This window comes from Pleurodeles waltl, chromosome 6 (genome assembly GCF_031143425.1).
Source record: "Pleurodeles waltl isolate 20211129_DDA chromosome 6, aPleWal1.hap1.20221129, whole genome shotgun sequence".
In the NCBI taxonomy this organism is placed as follows: Eukaryota; Metazoa; Chordata; class Amphibia; order Caudata; family Salamandridae; genus Pleurodeles; species Pleurodeles waltl.
Genome location: NC_090445.1, coordinates 626,606,854 through 626,631,350, shown reverse-complemented (window position 1 = coordinate 626,631,350; position 24,497 = coordinate 626,606,854).

Sequence of the window (24,497 nt, the reverse complement as noted above, 5' to 3'; positions counted from 1 at the left end):
AAGAAATCGAGAGGACATCAGGAAGCGGTGGAACGACTTACTGGGGAAGGTGCGTTCAGTGGTCTCCAGGCACAACATCACGATTCAGCGGACTGGCGGCGGACCCCCACCTCCTCCCCCACAACTAACAACATGGGAGGAGCAGGTCTTGACCATCATGCATCCAGAGGGCCTCGGAGGAGTCGGTGGAGGAATGGACACTGGTAAGTGAAATCTTAACTATCATATCCCCCACCCTACCTTCATGCTATCACACACCCCCACCCTCACCCCCTCCCCTATCACTACAACTCCTTACTAATGTACTAATAACACAAACCACACATCCCAAAACCAAACCCTGCATGACACAACTAAGCATGGACACCCATCACTAAAGCATGCTCACTGCACATACCCATAACATCCCCCAACCATCATCACACAAGCCCCCACACAGGAATGCTTGCACTGGGGTACACGCAAACCCACCCATTGCACACCATGACACACACACATGCAATAACCATGCTCTTATATCCCTGCAGGACCACTACGTAACGTCACCAGACAGGAGGGTCCAGACATCTCCACTCCACCCACAGAAGAGGCCCACAGTGACGACTGCAGCTCTGGCCAACTGGATCCAGATGACCAGCCCAGACAGTCGGTTCCCCTTGCACAGGCACAGCCCAACACTGACCTTCCACCCTCTGGTAACACCAGCACAGCACCCACCCAGCGGGCCCATACCTCCGTACCCAGGACACGTCAATCAGCTGTGTGTCCACCACTACAGGGAACCCAGGATAACCCACCACCCCAACAACAACAGGGACCTGGGGGCAGTGGTAGGGGGCACACGGTCCAGGGGACGGAGGCACAGGAACACAGGGGAACTGGGAGGGCCGCTGTGCGACAGGGGGCGGACAGGCCAAGGGAACCCACTCTCCACGAGGCCCTCTCCTCCATCATGGGAGCATACCACCACTCCCAGGAGGCGATGGCTACGGTCCTGGCCAAGTTTCAGGAGACCCAGCGCATGCAGGAGGAACAGTATTTGGGGTTCAGGGAGGAGCTCAGAACCATCAGCTCCGCCCTGGGCACCATCGTAGGGGTGCTGAAGGACATACAAAAGACCATGAGGGACACCGTGGCACTCCAAGGGACCCCTGACACTAGCCTGGACGATGAACTGCCCACCACCTCCGCCGGCGCTAGTGGACAGGACGCCCCGCCACAGGACTACCACACCAGCACCCCACCCCCTGCAGATGGAGAACCACCCCCCAAGCGGTCCCTGAGATCCAGGAACAGGACAGAGCAAGATGGCAAGACCCCCTGCCAGGAAATGAGACCACCCTGATTGTCATCCCACTGTCCCACTTTGTTACCCTGTCCAGATTGGAACTGCCCCAGCTCCACTTCCTATGCCCATATTGGCAGTGCAATTGTGAGACTAATAGACTGGACTCTGCCATGGACATTCCTCCACCATCACCCATCACCATTTTGCCACCCCTCCAATAATTAGCACTTCAATAAACACCCTTGAACCACAAAACAATCTGGAGTCAGTCTATGATTTTGAAAATGTGTATTAGCAATGACAGTGACAAAATGCGTTTTCAAATGTAATGCCAACATACCTATGTCACACATCACAAGTCCATGAAAGGATGAAAGCAGATGACACACGTTGGTAACCACACCTGTGAAACCGTAATGGAAATGTACAACTCAGTTACCAAATACTGCTTCAAATTGACAGACAGGATAGAGGTAGAAGTGTGAAAGTGAATGTAATAGTAAAAAAAATGTTCTCACCTGTGTGTCACTGGAAATATTGCTGTATGACTGACTCCCTGTTGTCCATGTCTTCTTTCTCAGCTTCCTCCTCATCACTGTCCACAGGCTCCACAGCTGCCACAACACCGTCATCTGGACCATCCTCCTGCAGAAAAGGCACCTGGCGTCGCAAAGCAAGATTGTGAAGCATCGAGCAGGGACACCTTCCTTGGTGAGTAGAATAGGGAACCACCTGTCATATGGAGGCACCTGAACCTGGCCTTCAGGAGGCCGAAGGTACGTTAGATTACCCTCCTAGTCCGCCCATGGGCCTCATTGTAGCGTTCCTCTGCCCTGGTCCTGGGATTCCTCACTGGGGTCAATAGCCATGACAGGTTGGGGTAACCAGAGTCCCCTAATAGCCACACACGGTGCCTCTGGAGTTGACCCATCACATACGGGATGCTGCTATTCCGCAGGATGTAGGCGTCATGCACAGAGCCAGGGAACATAGCATTTACCTAGGAGATGTACTGGTCTGCCAAACATACCATCTGTACATTCATCGAATGATAACTCTTCCGGTTCCTGTACACCTGTTCACTCCTGCGGAGGGGGACCAGAGCTACATGGGTGCCATCAATAGCACCTATGATGTTGGGGATATGTCCCAGGGCATAGAAGTCACGTTTAACTGTGGCCAAATCCTCCACCTGAGGGAAAACGATGTAGCTCCTCACATGTTTCAGCAGGGCAGACAACACTCTGGACAACACGTTGGAAAACATAGGCTGGGACATCCCTGATGCCATGGCCACTGTTGTTTGAAATGATCCACTTGCAAGGAAATGGAGCACTGATAGCACCTGCACTTCAGGGGGTATTCCTGTGGGATGGCGGATTGGTGAGATCAGGTCTGGCTCCAACTGGGTACTCAGTTCCTGGATTGTGGCACGGTCAAACCTGTAGGTGATGATCAAATTTCACTCCTCCATTGCTAACAGGTCCACCAGCGGTCGGTACACCGGAGGATTCCGCCATCTCCTCAAATGTCCCAGCTGACGGTGCCTAAGAAGGACAACAGCGACCACAGAGTCAACAAATTCTCAGGTATGTACCCACAGCTACACAGAACACAACACCAAATACAAAACTCTTTCTCTATGTGTGTTGAGTGTAGGCATAGGTATGTGTGACACAGTAGTAAATGAAGCCATGTGGACCCCTGAAATGGCAGCTGCCTGACCTCTAAACTGGGACAATGGGATGTGAGGTAACTGCGCTGGCGTTGTACACCGTCGCGGTAGGCGGTTGTAGACCGAGGCACAATGCTGCATTGGTTAACATTGGACCCTATGGGTCCCAGGAGCCAATGATGAAGTGCGCCGGCGGTGATGATACGCACCCCCGCGGATGTCACCGCCGCGGACGTCACCGCCATTTTCTATCTGTTGAATCACTCGATACCTGATCTTCGACAGGAGAGGACCTACACTGCAAGTGCTGCTGTGACCTCGGTCTGGAAAAGACAACGGCTGCTGCGTCTGGGGAAAGGGCCTCTGCCTTCACTGCTCAGGAGTTGGAGAAGCTCGTGGATGGGGTCCTCCCCCAGTACACGCTACTCTACGGTCCTCCAGACCAACAGGTAAGTACACAGGGAGCACGTTGTATGGGCTTTGCTGGGTGAAGAGGGCTGGATGGGGGCAGAGTTCTGCGACCATGAAGGACTGTGAATGCATGTGCCACATGGCAAGGGTAGGGATGGGGGGCACTCACTTCGACGGTGCAGTTGGTAATGACTTCTCTTCTTCCCCTGTACATGTCATGTAGGTCAGCGCCCACCAGAAGAAGGACATCTGGCGTGCCATCGCCAAGGACATCCGGACCCTGGGGGTCCACCAGAGACGGGGCATCCACTGCCGTAAAAGATAGGAGGACATTCGCCGCTGGAGCAAGAAGACGGCGAAGGCTCAGCTGGGGATGGCCTCCCAACGTGGGAGGGGTGCCCGTCGCACCAAGACCCCCCTGATGTTCCGGATCCTGGCGGTGGCCTACCCTAAGTTGGATGGGCGCTTGAGGGCATCACAGCAGACACAAGGGGGTGAGTACACTCTCATTCTGCGGACTTTACGCACAGTGGAGGGGTCTGGGTGGGGGAGGAGGGCTGTGGGTTTCCCTAGGCCAGGTCGAGTTACGTAGGCTAGGCCCCTTCGTAAGGCATGGCCCTGTGGCCCCCCATTCCACCTCTGTAGAGTGCAAAGTACAGGTATACATGCCCCTGTGTCATCTATGTGGACAGATGACTCTCATAGCCATCTAGGCCATATCCCAGGAATTGCATCTGTAGAGGCCAAGAGCACGGCGTAGTGCAGGGGGCTGTTGTGTCTGTATTGTACGCCAACGGTAGCGGTAAGCCATGCACTCAACCTGTCTTTCTTCTGTCGTCCCCCCCTTTTGTGCTCTCCCTGTTCTTTTGTGCATCAGCATCATCAGGCGGAGGTACAGTGGCATTGGAGCACGAGGGAGCTGCATCCCACATGGCCAAGGAGGGCCACACCACAGACTCTGAATACACCAGTGAGACGGAGGGTGAGCGGAGCTTCACGTCGGTCACGGGATCAGCAAACAGCGACACGGACTCGTCCGCTGATGGGAGCTCCCTTGTGGAGGCGGCACCATCTGTGCCCCACACTTCTACAGGTACAGCCGCCACCCCCCCACCAGCACCGCCCTCCCAGCAGCCCCTCAGCCTTCGCTCAGTGCCCGCTCACCCAGGAGGGTGGGCATCACCTTCGCCCCAGGCACCTCAACCCCTGCCCCTGTCACTCCTGCTGCCCTCAGTGAGGAGGCCATTGACCTCCTCAGGTCACTCACTGTTGGGCAGTCTACCATTGTGAGTGCCATCCAGGGTGTAGAAAGGGAGTTGCAACACACTAATGCATTCCTGGAGGGCATTCATTCTGGTCAGGCTACCCATCATCGAACCCTGCAATCTCTGGCCTCAGCACTGATGGCAGCCATTGTCCCTGTGTCTAGCCTCCCCCCTCCAACTTCCTCCACCCAGACCCAATCACCCTGTACCCCAGCCTATCCCAACCACACCATCAGACAAGCATGCACACACCTCAACACACAAAAGTAGCTCAGGCAAACATAGGCACCACACATACCACAGGCACTCACACAAGCATCACCCACATACAGACACAGCAACATCCACTGCCTCCACTGTGTCCCCCTCGTCGTCATCTCCCTCCTCCCTCCCAGTGTCCTCTACACTCTCACCTACATCTACAGGCACTAGGACTCGCACCAGAACACCCAGCACCACACCCCACTCACCTGCACTCACCACCCCCACTACCATTTACACGTCCCCTGTGTCCACTCCCAGTGTGTCTGTGACGTGCCCTCCCAAAGTACACAAACGCGGGCACCCACACACCCAACACCCATCCACCTCACGACAGCCTCCAGTACCTGCACCTGCACCCAAATCACCTAAAGTTACACCTCCTACAACCACCTCCTCTTCCTCCACTCCCAGACCCCCTCCAGCTACCCATCCCAGTGTTTGTCAGAAACTCTTCCTGAGCAACGTTGACCTCTTTCCCACCACCCCCACCCCTCCAATTCATAGGTCCCGTAGTAGCACCTCAGCTGAAAAAAAGTCTGGTACCAGTGGTGCGTGTTAAAGGTCTGTGGAGTGCACCGGCCACCAGGGCAGCCAGTGTGACACGGAGCCAAAGCACTGCCAGTCCACCCCCTGTAAAGCACCTTAAGTTGGAAAGTGCCCGACGGGAGAGGGTGAAGACTCCTGCCGGCAAAACAGCTCACAAGGGTCCCGGGGGGAGTGCCGAGTCAGCTGTGACTCCTCCCAAGGTGGTGAAGGGGCACAAGAAGTCTCCAAAGTCTGGTAAGAGCAGCACGGCGGAGAAGGCCGCCATCCTCCCCGCTGGCCGGGACGCCACCGCCAGCACTATCATCACCTGGTCCGGAGACCACCGCCAGAGTCAGTGCCCTGGAGGGCAGCACTATCGTCACTGGTCCGGAGACCACAGCAGCGTCAGTGCCCTGGAGGGCCCCGGCAGCCACAGCCCCGCTGGGCACTGAGGGTCCATCATGCTACACACCGCTGCACAGGTCAGAGACAGCAAAGTCAAGCACCGCTGAACAGGGAAAAGACCGCCATGGTGAAGACCGCTGAACAGGGCAAAGACCGCCATGGCAAAGCACCGCTGAACAGGTCATAGACAGCAAAGGCAAGCACCGCTGAACAGGGCAAAGACCGCCATGGCAAAGCACCGCTGAACAGGTCATAGACAGCAAAGGCAAGCACCGCTGAACAGGGCAAAGCACCGCTGAACAGTGCAAAGACCGCCATGGTGAAGACCGCTGAACAGGGCAAAGCACTGCTGAACAGGGCAAAGACCGCCATAATGAAGACCGCTGAACAGGGCAAAGCACCGCTGAACATGGAAAAGACCGCCATGGCAAAGCACTGCTGAACAGGGCAAAGACCGCCATGGCAAAGCACTGCTCAACAGGTCATAGACAGCAAAGGCAAGCACCGCTGAACAGGGCAAAGACCGCCATGGCAAAGCACCGCTGAACAGGTCAGAGACAGCAAAGGCAAGCACCGCTGAACAGGGCAAAGAGTGCCATGGTGAAGACCGCTGAACAGGGCACAGACCGATAAAATCAAGCATCGTTAGCCCATGTGCAGCTGGGAAAGTGACGGAACTGGGACGTCACGGGGAGCGTGATGCACTCTGGGCACCATTCCCCCACCAGAACCAGTGGAGACCTGCATCCAGTCCGTCTGTCCTGCACAGGATGAAGCACTCTGGGCACCAGTCCCCATCCAGAACCAGTGGAGACCTGCATCCACTCCGTCTGTCCTGCACAGGATGAAGCACTCTGGGCACCAGTCCCCCTCCAGAACTAGTGGAGACCTGCATCCACTCCATCTGTCTTGCACAGGATGAAGCACTTTGGGCACCAGTCCCCCTCCAGAACCAGTGGAGACCTGCATCCACTCCGTCTGTCCTGCACAGGATGAAGCACTCTGGGCACCAGTCCCCCTCCAGAACCAGTGGAGACCTGCATCCACTCTGTCTGTCCTGCACAGGATGAAGCACTCTGGGCACCAGTCCCCCTCCAGAACCAGTGGAGACTGTTATCCACTTGAGAGACTGTGGCTTTGAACTCCCCAGGATAAAGCAGTGGGCAAACCACCCACTTGTGAGACTTGAGAGACTGTGGCTTTGCTCTCCCCAGGATAAAGCAGTGGGCAAACCACCCACTTGAGAGACTTGAGAGACTGTGGCTTTTCACTCCCCAGGATTAAGCAGTGGGCAAACCACCCACTGGAGTGACTGGGAGACTGTGGTTTTGCACTCCCCAGGATAAAGCAGTGGGCAAACCACCCACTTGAGAGACTTGAGAGACTGTGCCTTTGCACTCCCCAGGATAAAGCAGTGGGCAAACCACCCACTGGAGTGACTTGAGAGACTGTGGCTTTGCACTCCCCAGGATAAAGAAGTGGGCTAACCACCCACTTGAGAGACTTGAGAGACTGTGGCTTTGCACTCCCCAGGATAAAGCAGTGGGCAAACCACCCACTGGAGTGACTTGAGAGACTGGGGCTTTGCACTCCCCAGGATAAAGCAGTGGGCAAACCACACACTTGAGAGACTTGAGAGACTGTTGCTTTGCACTCCCCAGGATAAAGCAGTGGGCAAACCACCCGCTGGAGTGACTTGAGAGACTGTGGCTTTGCACTCCCCAGGATAAAGCAGTGGGCAAACCACCCACTGGAGTGACTTAAGAGACTGTGGCTTTGCACTCCCCAGGATACATCAATGGGCATGGAGCCCCCTCGTGGATCTGGCGTGGTGCTCTAATCCGGCTGAGGTGCCTCCCCCTTCCCTTCTCCCTGAGGTGCCTGTTGTATTTCTATCTGATGCCCCTGCAGTGTTCTCTCCGTTTGTGGACAGGTATCTAGTGTGGGCCTCGCCCATGCATTGTGGGCCCAGTGGTCCACGGACATTGATATGTGCATACCTGCAGTACTAATCGTGATGTATGATTTTAAGAATGTTTATATATTTCTGTATATATTTGGTTACTGTATTTTGATACATTACAATGTTTGAACTGATTTCCTTTTGTCTTTGCATTCTTCCCGGGGGGTTGTGGGTTGTTGCTGTGCTGTTTGGAAATGCATTGGTGTGTGTGTTGTAGTGGGTGAGGGTCGGGGTGGGGGTGGGGGTGTTGTGTGTGTGTGTCCCTGACTTTTGCCTCCCCCCTCCCCTATGTTGTAGGTGCAGTAATCACCGTTGTCTTCGGCGCCTACGTTGCTGGTGTTCGTAGAGGAGCAGGAAGACAAGCGCAGGAAGTGTTTGTAGTTCCGGCTCCGTGGTGGTCTCCTTCCTCGTGGAGTGTGTTGAGGCGAGCGTTTTCCCATTGTAAGAGCTGTTTCCGCCGTGTTTTTATCCACGGTGAATCTGCCCCGGAAAAGGTGGCGAATTGGCGGGTTGTGATACTGTGGGCGGTACATTGTCTCCCGTCTGTCTGTTGGCGGTAACCGCCGCGCTGCTTGTCTGTACCGCCGTGGCGGTGGGAGTGTTAAAGTGGCTGTCTATGTTGGCGGTTTCCGCCACGGTCATAATTCAATTTTTTTGTCCGCTGGCCTGTTTGCGGTATTACCGCAGCTTTAACACCGTCCGCCAGGGTTGTAATGACCACCTATATCTCCTAAGAAAGATAGTCCTGTGCTAAGAATAAACGAGGTAGGGGAGTAAAAACACTTTGATAGACCATAAGCTTTCTAACATTATCTGTGGCTTAATTAATGTTCGCTCTCTGGGGAAACATGCGTTTGAAATCAGGGAACTGATTGAAGCAGCCCACTTGGACTGCCTCTTCATTACTGAAACCTGGGCTAAAGAAGATTCTAACCCAGATTTCCTAGCTGCTTCACCTCCAGGGTCCACTTTTTCCAGGCTAGATAGGCTAGAGAAGAGAGGAGGTGGGCTGGCCATCATTTTTAGAAATCATTTCGGTTGCACGCTGGATGGGCTTAGTATCAGCCAGACCATTTGTGAAGGAGCCTTTTTCAAGCTCCACCTACAGCGTACAGTGTTGCTGGAGGGACTACTGCTATACAGACTGCCCGGCCCTAGGAAGGATTTCTTATCATCCTGGCCCACTATACTGGAACACTTGATATTGGCCCCTAAGGCAATTGTCCTGGGTGACTTTAATCTTCATCTTGAAGACCAGTCTGATCCAGTTATCCGTGATTTCCTAAGTTTGATGAGCAGCCTGGAATGGTATATTGGAGATTTGACTGTAACACATCGTGCAGGGCACATGCTGGACGGCATTTTCCTTCGGCATGAAAATCGCATTAGGCCAGACAATATGGCCCTGGACTCGACCGACCATCATTTGTTGTCTTTTAAGTTAATAGGCACAGAGACAGCCACTAAAATTCGCCCTGTGTCTAGACTGATTAGACCATGGCACAGGGTCCAGGAGACAAATTTTGCCCGGGCTCTCCAGTTAGGCTGGGATCAGGAGAAAGCGCCGGTCTGTTCTACTTTGGAGATCTTTGATTTAGGATTAAGACTAGCTATAGACTCTATAGCACCCATGGTTCCATCTAAGGCTAAACCAGGACGCTGCCTCTCCGCTCCCTGGTTTTCGAAGGAACTTAAAATTTGCAAAGAATCTATCGCAGACAGGAACGTGAATGGCAGCTCAATAAGACCAGTAGAGAGAGGGATAAATTGAGGAGTACTTTGGCGAATTACAAACAGGCTATCAGATCAGCCAAGACAGAATACATTTCTCACACGATTAAAGAAGCACAGAGCAAACAGAAAGAACTGTTCAATATAATTTGCTCACTTACTATTCAGCCTCCACCCTCCAGCTTAGAGAACTCTGAGACTTTCTGCCAAAAAGTGGCAGACTTCCTCAAAGATAAAATCTTACAAATACAGTCACATTTTCCACAAACCATCCATGAGTGTGAGAGGGATTTACGGGAGGACTTTGTACCCGCCGATGCTGCTAATAGACTGAATAGCTTTCAGCCTTTATTGGTCACACGAATTTCAGAATGTCTAGCAGCTGTAAAATCTGGCTCTCCAAATGATCCCTGCCCTCCGCGAATTCTCAAGTTAGTGCCTGACCTGATCTCCTCCGCCCTGGAACCTGTTTATGCAGACATCCTGCAGAAAGGTCATTTTTCGGATTCCTGGAAAGAATCCATTCTAATTCCACTAATTAAGAAACCAGGCAGGGACATCATGGGCCTGACAAATCTCCGACCAAACTCTCTATTGCCCACCCCAGCTAAGATCCTGGAAAGGCATCTGAACAAGGAGCTTGCGGACTCTTTACGGGCAAACGGGGGCCTGGATGCATCCCAACATGGATTCTGTTATGCTCATAGCACGGAAACTGCACTGATATATTCGGCGGATATTATTCGCCGAAGATTTGATCAGGGGCAGGGCACGATCCTTGTTCTGCTTGAATTGTCAGCTGCGTTTGATACTATATCTCCGCAACTCTTAGTTCAGAGACTATATCAGGAAGGAGTAAGAGAAAAAGCACTGGACATACTTAAGTCCTTCTTGTCCAATAAATCTATCACAGTGTCCTGCGGAGACCACAGGGTCACTCCTTTTCAACTACCTTGTGGTGACCCTCAGGGATCTTCGCTCAGCCCTACTCTATTTAATCTTTATGTGGCCCCACTGGCCAGTTTGGTGCGCTCCTTTGGCTTCCATAGAGTGTTCTGCACCTGGACTCTGCCATCTGTGGGTCTACCCTCCCAAGTAATACCACCTCAGTTCTGGACCCTTGGACATAAGACTGAGGTGCTTCCCAGTGGAAGAAATGCATCCTCACTGTTCAGTGGCCTAGCCTGAGCAGATCCAAAGAATCTTCTCACCTGGGTGGCACATCCTCGACCAGAACCAGAGCATCACCGTTGTTGCGTGGATTGGACTTAGGCCGATGTTGTGTTGATTGGGATAATGGCAGAAGACTCGCATCGCTGCTGCATCCCGCATCTTGGGTTTGATGCATTGCCTTCAGAAACGCTGCTGCACAATGCTACCTGGAGCACGTTCTCGTATCCCTTGTTGAGGCAGCCTCAACAATGATGCCAAAGCTTGCATCGCATGTCCACCGCTCATCGGAACTGGTAGATAACCTTGGCTGTGCAATGCATCTCCAATAGTTGGCTTCACTTCGCAAGCCCTGTTGACAGGATCCTTGACATCAACACAACAGGACCTCGAACCACAGCCTCGCCGTATTTCGGAACCACTGCAGTGCATCAGCTGTGGGGTGCATCTTCATCTCAGATCCATACATTGCTCCACAACCAGGATTTAGGGTACTTTGTTCAGTGGGCTTAAATGGGTCCCTGTAGCCAGCCCAGGCTCCATTGACCGCGCTGGAAGCCTGCAAAACTGCAACAAAGTAGCAAAGACGACTACTGCGACCTTGTAACGCTGATCCTGCTGCCTTCTCGACTGTTTTCCTGGTGGTGCATGCTGTGGGGGTAGTCTGCCTCCTCTCTGCACTAGAATCTCCGAAGAAATCTCCCGTGGGTCGACGGAATCTTCTCCCTGCAACCGCAGGCATCAAAGAACTGCATCACCGGTCCTCTGGGTCTCCTCTCAGCACGACGAGCGAGGTCCCTTGAACTCAGCAACTCTGTCCAGGTGACTCCCACAGTCCAGTGACTCTTCAGTCCAAGTTTGGTGGAGGTAAGTCCTTGCCTCCCCACGCTAGACTGCATTGCTGGGAACCACGTGTTTTGCAGCTACTCCGGCTCCTGTGCACTCACCGAGGATTTCCTTTGTGCACAGCCAAGCCTGGGTCCCCGGCACTCTAACCTGCATTGCACAACCTCCTGAGTTGTCCTCCGGCGGCGTGGGACTCTCTTATGCAACTTCGGGTGAGCACTGATTCACTCCACTTCGTAGTGCCTGTTCCGGCACTTTTACGGGTGCTGCTTACTTCTGAGTGGGCTCTTTGCTTGCTGGACGCCCCCTCTGTCTTCTCACGCAATTGGTGACATCCTGGTCCCTCCTGGGCCACAGCAGCATCCAAAAACCCTAACTGCGACCCTTGCAGCTAGCAAGGCTTGTTTGCGGTCTTTCTACGGGGAAAACACTTCTGCACGACTCTTCGCGACGTCGGGCATCCATCCTCCAAAGGGGAAGTTTCTAGCCCTTGTCGTTCTTGCAGAATCCTCAGCTTCTACCATCCGGTGGCAGCTTCTTTGCACCCACAGCTGGCATTTCCTGGGCATCTGCCCACTCCCGACTTGATCGTGACATTTGGACTTGGTCCCCTTGTTCCACAGGTACTCTCGTCTGGAAATCCATTGTTGTTGCATTGCTGGTGTTGGTCTTTCCTGCAGAATTCCCCTATCACGACTTCTGTGCTCTTTGGGGAACTTAGGTACACTTTGCACCCACTTTTCAGGGTCTTGGGGTGGGCTATTTTTCTAACCCTCACTGTTTCCTTACAGTCCCAGCGACCCTCTACGAGGTCACATAGGTTTGGGGTCCATTCGTGGTTCGCATTCCACTTCTAGAGTATATGGTTTGTGTTGCCCCTATCCCTATGTGCCCCCATTGCATTCTATTGTGACTATACATTGTTTGCACTGTTTTCTATTGCTATTACTGCATATTTTGGTATTGTGTACATATATCTTGTGTATATTTGCTATCCTCATACTGAGGGTACTCACTGAGATACTTTTGGCATATTGTCATAAAAATAAAGTACCTTTATTTTTAGTATATCTGTGTATTGTGTTTTCTTATGATATTGTGCATATGACACTAGTGGTACTGTAGGAGCTTCACTTGTCTCCTAGTTCAGCCTAAGCTGCTCTGCTAAGCTACCTTTTCTATCAGCCTAAGCTGCTAGACACCCCTCTACACTAATAAGGGATACCTGGGCCTGGTGCAAGGTGTAAGTACCCCTTGGTACTCACTACAGGCCAGTCCAGCCTCCTACATTCATCCCAGTAGATTTTATGGATTCCAATGGTATCCCCCTGATCCTGCGCTTCAGCCTGGCGCTGGAGGCCTTTGGGGATAGGGCATTTTCTCTGTGCTTCACAGAAGCCCTCCCTGGAGGGTTCTCCTGCAACTAAGAGAGTTCTGGCAGTTCTCCTGTGGTAGTCTTCTCTCCTTCTTTAGTCTCCAGATCCTTCCCCTGAGGTTCAGATTCTTCTGCGCCATGAGAGGTTCTGAAGTTCCCCACACCTCTAGACTTTCTTCTTAGTTGTGGGAAGGAACATAGGCCATTTTTCGAGGCTCACCGTACTACCATGACTGACTGTCTGGTCCTTTGAGGCTACACACACCCACTCAGGCTAACCAAATATTCCTGCTTCGTCTTCCTTCCGGCTTCAGCCCAAGCAGATGTTTCTACATTGTTTCCCAATATCCATTTCACTGGGATGGCAGGGCTCACACCTACCTTCTTCAGGCCAAAAACCCCTTTCCACTCAAAGTTGATCATTGCCAGAAGATAAGATTTCCCATCGTTTTCAGCTTTGGCTACTCTATGTCTAGTAGCGAGTATCTAGGATAATCTGTTCTAGGGAAAGTAGCTAGTCCATCACTGTGGTCATATTAGCTCTGGTATCCCTCAGATCTTCTACCTTGGTCCCATTGATGATTAACCATTGAGGAGGGTAAGATGACCATGGATTCAACATCCGTCCTACCCATGTAGAATTATGTCCTTTTGCTCTAGCCCTTGGTTTACCTTGGACCAACCTCCATCACAATTCCTACACTAGCAATCCTTTGGGACTGTCCTCCAGTGGGGGTATTTTAGGAACAGACTGAGGTGGTCATTACAACCCTGGCGGACGGTGTTAAAGGTGCGGTAATCCCGCAAACAGGCCGGGGGACAAAAAAAGGGGATTATGACTCTGGCGGAAACCGCCAACAAAGACAGCCACTTTAACACACCACCCGCCATGGCGGTACAGACAAGCAGCGCGGCGGTTACCGCCAACAGACAGACGGGAGACAATGTACCGCCCACACTATTACAACCTGCCAATCCGCCACCTTTTCCGGGGCAGAATCACCGTGGATAAAAACACGGTGGAAACAGCTTTTGCAATGGGAAAACGCTCACCTTAGCACATCCCACGAGGAAGGAGGACACCATGGAGCCGGAATTACAAATCCTACCTGCCCTTGTTTTTCTGCTCCTTTACGACCAACAGCTACGTAGGCGCAGAAGATACCGGTGAGTACTGCACCTACGACACGGGGGAGGGGTGGGCAAAAGTTAGGGGGACACCCACCAAACACCCCCACCCTCGCATATCACAACATACACACCAATGCAGTCACAAAAATCACAGTAACAACCCACAATCCCCCCGGAAGAATGCAAAGACAATGCGAAATTTGGGCAAACATTGTAATGTGCCAATATACATGTCATACAAAAATAAACAGATACATATCTCAAAATCACGCTTATTTACACATACAATCCGAGAAGTAGTGCAGATATGTACAAAACAATGTCCGTGCACCAGCAGTCCAAAAATGCATGGGCGAGGCCCACAATAGATACCTGACCAAAATCGGAGAGAACACTGCCGGGGCATCAGATAGAAACACTACAGGCACCTCAGGGGGAATGGAAGGGGGGGCACCTCAGCCAGATGAATGCGAAGCCAGATCCACGACGGGGCTCCATGCCCATTGATGTATCCTGAGGAGTGCAAAGCCACAGTCTCTCAAGTCTCTACAGTGGGTGGTTTGCCCATTGTTCAGTCCTGGGGAGTGCAAAGCCACAGTCTCTCAAGTCTCTACAGTGGGTGGTTTGCCCACTGTTCAATCCTGGGGAGTGCAAAGCCACAGTCTCTCAAGTCTCTACACTGGGTGGTTTGTCCACTGTTCAATCCTGGGGAGTGCAAAGCCACAGTCTCTCAAGTCTCTACAGGGGGTGATTTGCCCACTGTGCCATCCTGGCGAGTGCAAAGCCACAGTCTCTCAAGTAGATGCAGGTCTCCACTGGTTCTGGAAGGGGACTGTTGCCCAGACTGGATGAGTCTCCCCGTGAAAGTACCTGTCCTGTCACTGTGCCAGCTGCACATGGGATACGGATGCCTGATGTGGCGGTCCATTCATTCCTACACGGTGCATGCCCTGTTCAGCGGTGCTTTGCCATGGCGGTCTATGGACTGTTCAGTGGTGCTTTGCCATGGCGGTCCTTGCCCTGTTCAGCGGTGCTTTGACATGGCGGTCTTTGACCTGTTCAGCGGTGCTTTGCCATGGTGGTCTTTGCCCTGTTCAGCGGTGCTTTGACATGGCGGTCTTTGCCCTGTTCAGCGGTGCTTTGACATGGCGGTTCAGGACTGTTCAGCGGTGCTCTGCCATGGCGGTCTTTGCCCTGTTTAGCGGTGCTTTGCCATGGCGGTCTTTGCCCTGTTCAGCGGTGCTTTGACATGGCGGTCTTTGCCCTGTTCAGCGGTGCTTTGACATGGCGGTCTTTGCCCTGTTCAGCTGTGCTTTGCCATGGTGGTCTATGGACTGTTCAGCGGTGCTTTGCCATGGCGGTCTTTGCCCTGTTCAGCGGTGCTTTGACATGGCGGTCTTTGCCCTGTTCAGCGGTGCTTTGACATGGAGGTCTTTGCCCTGTTCAGCGGTGCTTTGACATGGCGGTCTTTGCCCTGTTCAGCGGTGCTTTGACATGGCGGTTCTGATGAGGACATTGGTGTGTGGCATGACGATCTCTACACTGGGCATTGGTGTGTGGCATGACGATCTCTACACTGGGCATTGGTGTGTGGCATGACGATCCCTACAATGGGCATTGGTGTGTGGCATGACGATCGCTACAATGGGCATTGGTGTGTGGCATGACGTTCCATCATTGCCCAGCAGGCTGTGGCATCCTGGCCCCTCATGGGCTGTGACTCCGGAAGTGGTCTCTGGACCAGTGACGATACTTGGGCCCTCCTGGGCTGTGACTCTGGCGGTGGTTTCTGGACCAGTGACGATACTTGGGCCCTCCTGGGCTGTGACTCCGGCGGTGGTTTCTGGACCAGTGACGATACTTGGGCCCTCCTGGGCTGTGACTCCGGCGGTGGTTTCTGGACCAGTGACGATACTTGGGCCCTCCTGGGCTGTGACACCGGCGGTGGTTTCTGGACCAGTGACGATACTTGGGCCCTCCTGGGCTGTGACTCCGGCGGTGGTTTCTGGACCAGTGACGATACTTGGGCCCTCCTGGGCCGTGACTCCGGCGGTGGTTTCTGGACCAGTGACGATACTTGGGCCCTTCTGGGCTATGACTCTGGCGGTGGTTTCTGGACCAGTGACGATACCTGTGCCCTCCAGGGCTGTGACTCTGGCGGTGGTTTCTGGACCAGTGACGACGGTGCTGGCGGTTGTGTCTGGACCGCCGGAAATGATGGCGCACTTCTCCGCCGTGACACTCACAACAGGCTGGGCAGACTTCCTCTGGACCTTCCCCACCTTTTTTGGAGTTACAGCTGACTCACCAATCGCCTTCGATCCCATGTCACTTGTTGTCCCACCAGGAGTCTTAAGACGGTCCCGTCGTCCACTCTCCAATTTCTGAGCCTTTACAGGGGGTGGGCTGCCAGTGCCTTGGCTCCGGGTCCTACTGCCTGCCCTGGTGCCCGGTGCACTCCAAAAACCTGGAACACGCACCACTGGTACTGGAGGCTTTTTGGCTCAGGCGCTATGACAGGACTGATGAATTGGAGGGGGGGGGGGTGGGGGCAAAAAGGTCAATTTGACATAGGGACAGTTTCTGACGGACACTGGGATGGGTAGCTGGAGGGGGTCTGGGAGTGGAGGAAGAGGAGGTGGTTGTAGGAGGTGTCACTTTAGCTGTTTTGGGTGCAGGTGCAGGTACTGGAGGCTGTTGTGAGCTGGATGGATGTTGGGTGAGTGATTGCCGGCGTTTGTGTACTTTGGGAGGGGGCGTCACAGACACACTGGGAGAGGACACAGGGGACGTGTAAATGGCAGTGGAGGTGGTGAGTGCAGGTGAGCGGCTTGTGGTGCTGGGTGTTCTGGTGCGAGTCCTAGTGCCTGTAGATGTGGTGTATGCAGGTGTGTGTGTAGACGAGACTGGGAGGGAGGAGGGAGAAGAGGAGGAGGGGGACACAGTGGAGACAGTGGATGTTGCTGTGTCTGTATGTGGGTGAGGCTTGCATGAGTGCCTGTGGTGTGTGTGGTGCCTATGTTTGCTTGAGCTACTTGTGTGTGTTGACTTGTGTGCATGCTGGTCTGTAGGTGTGCTTGGGATGGGCTGGGGTACAGGAGATTGGGTCTGGGTGGAGGAGGCTGGAGGTGGGAGGCTGGACACAGGGTCAATGGCTGCCATCAGTGCTGAGGCCAGAGATTGCAGGGTTCGCTGAAGGACAGCCTGACCAGAATGAATGCCCTCCAGGAATGTATTACCGTGTTGCAACTGCCTTTCTACACCCTGGATGGCGTTCACAATGGTAGACTGCCCAACAGTGAGTGACCTGAGGAGGTCAATGGCCTCCTCACTGAGGGCAGCAGGGGTGACTGGGGCAGGGCCTGAGGTGCCTGGGGCGAAGGTGATGCCCACCCTCCTGGGTGAGCGGGCACGGGGCGAACGCTGAGGGGCTGCTGGGAGGGCGGTGCTGGTAGGGGAGGTGGCGGCGGTACCTGTAGAAGTGGGGGGCACAGATGGTGCCGCCACCACACGGGAGCTCCCATCGGCGGACGAGTCCATGTCGCTGGTTGGTGAGCCGGTGGCCGACGTGAAGCTCCCCTCGCCCTCCGTCCCACTGGTGCATTCAGAGTCTGTGGTGTGGCCCTCCATGGCCATGTGGGAAGCAGCTCCCTCGTGCTCCGGTGCCACTGCACCTCCGCCTGATGATGCTGATGTACAAAAGGACAGGGAGAGCAGGAAAAGGGGAGGGAGATAGAACAAAGAGAGTTTTAGTGCATGGCATGCCGCTACCGTTGGCGGACAAGACAGACGCAGCAGCCCCCTGCATAACGCCATGCTCCTGACCTCTGCACATGCAATTTCTGGAACATGGCCTACATGGCAATGGTGGAAATCTACGCACATGGATGCCACAGGGGCAACTATACCTCAACTTGGCACTCTGCTGAGGTGGGGTTGAGTGCCACATGGCCTACATTACGGAGGGGCCTTGCCTACCTAACTCGCCCTGGCCTAGGGACACCCACAGCCCACCTCCCCCACCCAGACACCTCCACTGCACGCAAAGTCCGTAGAATGAGGTTGTACTCACCCCCTTGTGTCTGCTGTGATGTCCTCAAGCGCCAATCCAACTCCGAGTAGGCCACCGCCAGGATCCGGAACATCAGGGGGGTCATGGTGCGACGGGCACCCCTCCCACGTTGGGAGGCCATCCCCAGCTGAGCCTCCGCCGTCTTCTTGCTGCAGCGGCGAATGTCCTCCCATCTCTTACAGCAGTGAGTGCCCCGTCTCTGGTGGGCCCCCAGGGTCTGGACCTCCTTGGGGATGGCACGCCAAATGTCCCTCTTCTGGTGGGCGCTGACCTACATGACATGCACAAGGAAAGAGGAACAGTCATTACCAACTGCACCGTCAATGTGAGTGGCCCCCTCCCTACTCTGGCCATGTGGCCCATTCATTCCCATGCATAACTGTTCTATGTACTCTGCCCCCTTCCCTCTTCCACCCAGCCCTCTCCACCCAGGCCTAGCCCATACAACGTGCTCCCTGTGTACTAACCTGTTGGTCTGGAGGACTGTAGAGTAGCGTGTACTGGGGGAGGGCCCCGTCCACAAGTTTCTCCAACTCCTGTGCAGTGAAGGCAGGGGCCCTTTCCCCAGACGCAGACGCCATCGTCGCTTCCAGACCGAGTTCACAGCAGCACTAGCAGTGTAGGTCCTCTCCTGTCGAAGGTCAGGTATCTAGTGAGTGAACAGATAGAAAATGGCGGTGACGTCCGCGGCGGTGACGTCCGCGGCAGAGCGCATCATCACCGCCGGCGCACCTGTTCATTGGCTCCTGGGACCCATAGGGTCCAATGTTAACCAATGCAGCATTGCGCCACGGTCTACGACCGCCTACTGCGACGGTGTGCAACGCCAGCGCAGTTACCCCACAATCCCATTGTCCCAGTTTAGAGGTCAGGCAGCCGCCATTTCAGGGGCCCACATGGCTTAATTTACTACTGCGTCACGCATAGCTAGGCCTATACTCAACACACATACAGGAAGAGTTTTTTGTCTGGTGTAGTCTTGTGTGTAACTGTGGGTACATACCTGGAGGAATAGTGACTGGTTCTTCGCTGTTGTCCTTCTTAGGCACCGTCAGCTGGGACATATGAGAAGATGGCGGAATCCTCCGGTGTACCGACCGCTGGTGGACCTGTTGACAATGGAAGAAAGACATATCATCGTCACCTACAGGTTTGACCGTGCCACAATCCAGGAACTAGTAACCCAGTTGGAGCCAAACCTGATGTCACCAATCCGCCATCCGACTGGAATCCCCCCTGACGTGCAGGTGCTGTCAGTGCTCCATTTCCTTGCAAGTGGGTCTTTTCAGACAACTGTGGCCATGGCATCAGGGATGTCCCAGCCTATGTTTTCCAACGTCTTGTCCAGAGTGTTGTCCGCTCTGCTGAAACACGTAAGGAGATACATCATTTTCCCTGAGGTGGGGGATTTGCCTACAGTGAAAGGTGACTTCTATGCCCTTGGACATATCCCGAACATCATAGGTGCCATTGATGGGACCCATGTAGCTCTGGTCCCCCCCCTGCAGGAGTGAACAGGTGTACAGGAACAGGAAGAATTATCATTCGATGAATGTCCAGATGGTCTGTTTGGCAGACCAGTACATCTCGCAGGTAAATGCAATGTTCCCTGGCTCTGTGCATGACGCCTACATCCTGCGGAATAGCAGCATCCCTGATATGATGGGTCAACTCCAGAGGCACCGTGTATGGCTATTGGGGGACTCTGGTTACCCCAACCTTTCCTGGCTATTGACCCCAGTGAGGAATCCCAGGACCAGGGCAGAGGAACGGTACAATGATGCCCATGGGCGGACTAGGAGGGTGATCGAACGCACATTCGCCCTTCTTAAGGCCAGGTTCAGGTGCCTCCATATGACAGGTGGATCCCTATTCTACTCACCGAAGAAGGTGTGCGACATCATCATCGCCTGCTCCATGCTCCATAATTTGCCATTGCCATTGCGACGCCAGGTGCCTTTTCTGCAGGAGGATGATCCAGATGACGGTGTTGTGGCAGCTGTGGAGCCTGTGGAGCCAGTGGACAGTGATGAGGATGAAGCTGAGGATGAAGAAAACGACAACAGGGAGTCAGTCAATCAGCAATATTTCCAGTGAGACACAGGTGAGAACATTTTCTGGTTTAACATTACATTAACTTTCACACGTCTACCTCTATCCTGTACCTACATTTCACTCACTATTTGTTAATTGAGTTGTACCCTTCCATTTCAGTTCCACAAGTGTGGTAACTTACGTGTCAACTGCTTGCATCCTTCAAGGGCTTGTGATGTGTGACATTGGTATGTTAGCCTTACAATGGGTAACCCTTTATGACACTGTAATTGATAATACAAAATTCCAAATCATAGACTGACTCCAGATTTTTGGCTTTCAAGGGTGTTTATTTAAGTGCTAAAAAAATCAAAAATCAAGGAAGGTTGTAAAATGGTGATGGGTGATGGTGGAGGAATGTCCATGGCAGAGTCCAGTCTATTAGTCTCACAGGTGCACTGCCCATCTGGGCATTGGAGGTGGAGCTGGGACAGTTCCAATCTGGACAGGGTGACAATGTGGGACAGTGGGGGGACAATCAGGGTGGTCTTATTTCCAGGCGGGGGTCTTGCCATCTTGCTGTGTCCTGTTCCTGGATCTCAGGGCCCGATTGCGTGGTGGTTGTCCATCTGCAGGGGGTGGGGTGCTGGTGTGGTGTCCTGTGGCGGGGTGTCCTGTCCACTAGTGCCGGCGGAGGTGGTGGGCAGTTCGTCGTCCTGGCTAGTGTCAGGGGCCCCTTGGAGTGCCACAGTGTCCCTCAAGGTCTTTTGAATGTCCGTCAGCACCCCTACGATGGTGCCCAGGGCGGAGCTGATGGTCCTGAGCTCCTCCCTGAACCCCAAATACAGTTCGTCCTGCAGACGCAGGGTCTCCTGCAACTTGTCCAGGACCGTCGCCATCGTCTCCTGGGAGTGGTGGTATGCTCCCATGGTGGAGGATAGGGCCTCGTGGAGAGTTGGTTCCCTTGGCCTGTCCTCCCTCTGTCGCACAGCAGCCCTCCCAGTTCCCCGGTGTTCCTGTGGCTCCGTCCCCTGGACCGTGTGCCCACTACCACTGCCCCCAGGTCCCTGTTGTTGTTGGGGTAGTGGATTACCCTGGGTGCCCTGTAGTGGTGGACACACCGCTGATTGACCTGTCCTGGGTAGGGAGGTTTGGGCCTGCTGGGTGGGTGCTGTGCCGGTGTTACCAGAGGGTGGCAGCTCGGTGTTGGGCTGTGGCTGGGCAAGGGGAACCAACTGTCCTGAGGCCCACGATGGTCCGGGCTGGTCATCAGGATCCAGTGGGGCAGAGCTGCTGTCATCACTGTGGGCTTCTTCTGGGGGTGGAGTGGTGTTGTCTGGACCCCCTAGTGTGGTGACGTTCCTTCGGGTTCCTGCAGGGGTATGAGAACATGATTATTGCATGTGTGTGTTTCATGGTGTGAAATGGTTGGGTGTGCGTGATCCCCAGTGCAGGCATTCCTGTGTGGGGGCTTGTGTGGTGATGTTGGGGGGGTGTTCTGGGTATGTGCAGTGGGCATGCTTTAGTGAGGGGTGTCCATGTTTAGTTGTGTCATGCAGGGCTTGGTGTTGGGATGGGTGGTTGGTGTCATGGGTAGATTAGTGAGGATTTGGGGTGATATGGGAGGGTGTGAGGGTGGGGGTGTGTGATAGCATGCAGGTAGGGTGGGGGATATGATAGATAAGATTTGACTTACCAGTGTCCGATCCTCCACCGACTCCTCCGAGGCCCTCAGGATGCAAGATGGTCAGGACTTGCTCCTCCCATGTTGTTAGTTGTGGGGAAGGAGGTGGGGGTCCGCCGCCAGTCCGCTGCACCGCGATGTTGTGCCTGGATACAGTTGAACGCACCTTCCCCCGTAGGTCGTTCCACCTCTTCCTGATGTCCTCCCTATTTCTTGGGTGCTGTCCCACGGCGTTGACCCTGTCGACTATTCTGCGCCATAGCTCCATCTTCCTGGCTATTGATGTGTGCTGTACCTGTGAGCCAAATAGCTGTGGCTCTACCCGTAGGATTTCCTCCACCATGACCCTGAGCTCCTCCTCGGAGAAGCGGGGGTGTCTTTGGCGTGACATGGGGTGTTGTGTGTGATGTGTGGGGTGGTGTATGTGTTGATGAGTATGGTGAGTGTAGTGGTATGTGGTGTTTTGTGCGTGGATGTAGTGTGGGTGATGGTATTGTGTGCCTCTGTGTGATGGGGTTGTCAATAGCTGTGCTGTCTCTGGACTTCTCTCAGAAATTCTGGTTGTAGGGGTTTGTGGGTGATGTGGGTTTGTGTTTTATATTGTATTGGGTGTGTGGGAGTGGTGTGTGTATGTGTATCACATGTATGTATTTGTAATTGTCCAATGTGGCGGTGTTTTGGAGATGTGTGTGTATTTTGAACGCGGCGGTGTGTACCGCCAGTGGAATACCACGGTTGAAAGACCGCCGCGTGGATTCGTGGGTCGTAATAGCATGGGCGTGTTTCTGTTGGCGTGGAGGTGGAGGATTTGTTTCCGCCAGTTTATCGCTGACCTTTGGTGTGGCGGTGTTGTGTGGGTGTCTGAATTTCGGCGGATTCCGTGATGTGTGTCATAATAGCTGTGGCCGTCTACCGCGGCCGCGGCGGTGTATTGGCGGTCTTCTGCACGGCGGTAAGCGCCTTATACCGCCAATGTTGTAATGACCCCCTGAGTCTCCCTTCTTATTTCTTGGTTTCTGACAGTCCAGGCACACCCCACCCTTCAGGGGGCCAGAAGGTTTCTTCCCCTTGCATCCTCCCCACTTGTGTTTGGAAAAAGCACAGGACTCCTTCTCTTGTGTAGACTTTTAGGGCCCTTGTAAAAACTTATTTTTTTCCTTGTTGATCCCCTCTATCCCCTAACAGGGTACCTGAGCCTCTTACTTGTGATCACTCACCTGGGATTTCTTAGACTTCCTAGCACATACCCACTCAGAAGCTGCTTTACAAAGCTGCCTAGTTCAGACTAGTTGGAATCTACTAGATGCTGGTGTGGCTTTGAATGACAATTACTCAAGATGGTTAATTTATGGTCAAACTGTATAGCCTATAGTTGGAAATGACACTCTTTACAGGGTCACCCCCATACTTTTTGCCTTCCTCCTCCTAATGTTTGCTGGATTTTTGCATGTTGGCCTTAGGGCTCTGTGCACTTTACCACTGCTAACCAATGCTAAATGGCTTGTGCTCTCTCCCTGAAACATGATTTGATTGGCATATACCTGGTTGGCATATTTCATTTACATGTAAGTCCCTTGTAGAGTGGAATACAATACACCAAGGGCCTGTAAATTAAATGCTACCAGTGGGACTGCAGCATTTATTGTGCCACCCCCTTAAGTAGCCTTTTAGAACATGTCCCAGGCCTGCCATTGCAGTCTGAAGGCAGCTTTCCCACTACCATGTCAACTTGGCTTTTACAACCCTTTGCCAAGCCTTAAACTCCAATGTTATTACATATAAATCACCCCTAAAGCAGGCCCTATGTAGCCCATACATTACAAGTTTGAATATTCCACTTTTACAAAGTTGGCATATTTCTGCACTAAGCCCACTCTGCCTGCAGCATGTCTTAGGGCACATGACTGTATGTAACTAACAGTTAGGACGTTGTGAACTCCCTCCAGACACTCACACAGATAGTGAGATTAGGTGAGCCTGAATAGCCCATTAACTGGCCTGATGGAGGGGTGAAGCCAAGCACAGCCCCACTTGCACCTGAATAGGCTGTGCTCTGCTACCACACAATAGGCTCAACAACCATGTATTGTCAGCGCAGCTAGTTAAGAGTCAAGGGAGACTGGAAACTCAAAGAACCCTTCTGGAAACTGCTCCCAACTTCTAAGAGCAGGACACCAGGGTAAACAAATAGGTCTCTCAGACCCACTCTTCAGTTCACTACTGGACCTGCGGAAGGACTCTTAAACAACTGCCTTCTGCTGTGACCTGCTGTGCATTCTGCCAGACTGCTGCTGTACCTGCAAGGACTGCTTTGATGCCTAGAGCCTGCCTTGAACCTTCATAGGCCAGCCCTGCTGTGGAGCCCGGCATCTTCACCTGCACCCAGGTCTTCAGAGGGTTAGTTTAGCTGGCCTCCTCTTCAGAGCCACAGGGACATTATAGGCATCCACAATCTTGGACTCGCAGCTAGACCCAGCCTGAGTGAGTCTTGAACCCCCATGAGGTCTCCATCCACTTCTGGACCCTTGGTTGTGGTGCTTAACATGACCAGGTGGCAATTTTCCAAAACCGAGGACAATATTTTGAACCTTAAATTTTAACAATTCATTACTCCTGTTCTACTACTTGGATTGTGATGGTTTTGGTGTCAAATAACTC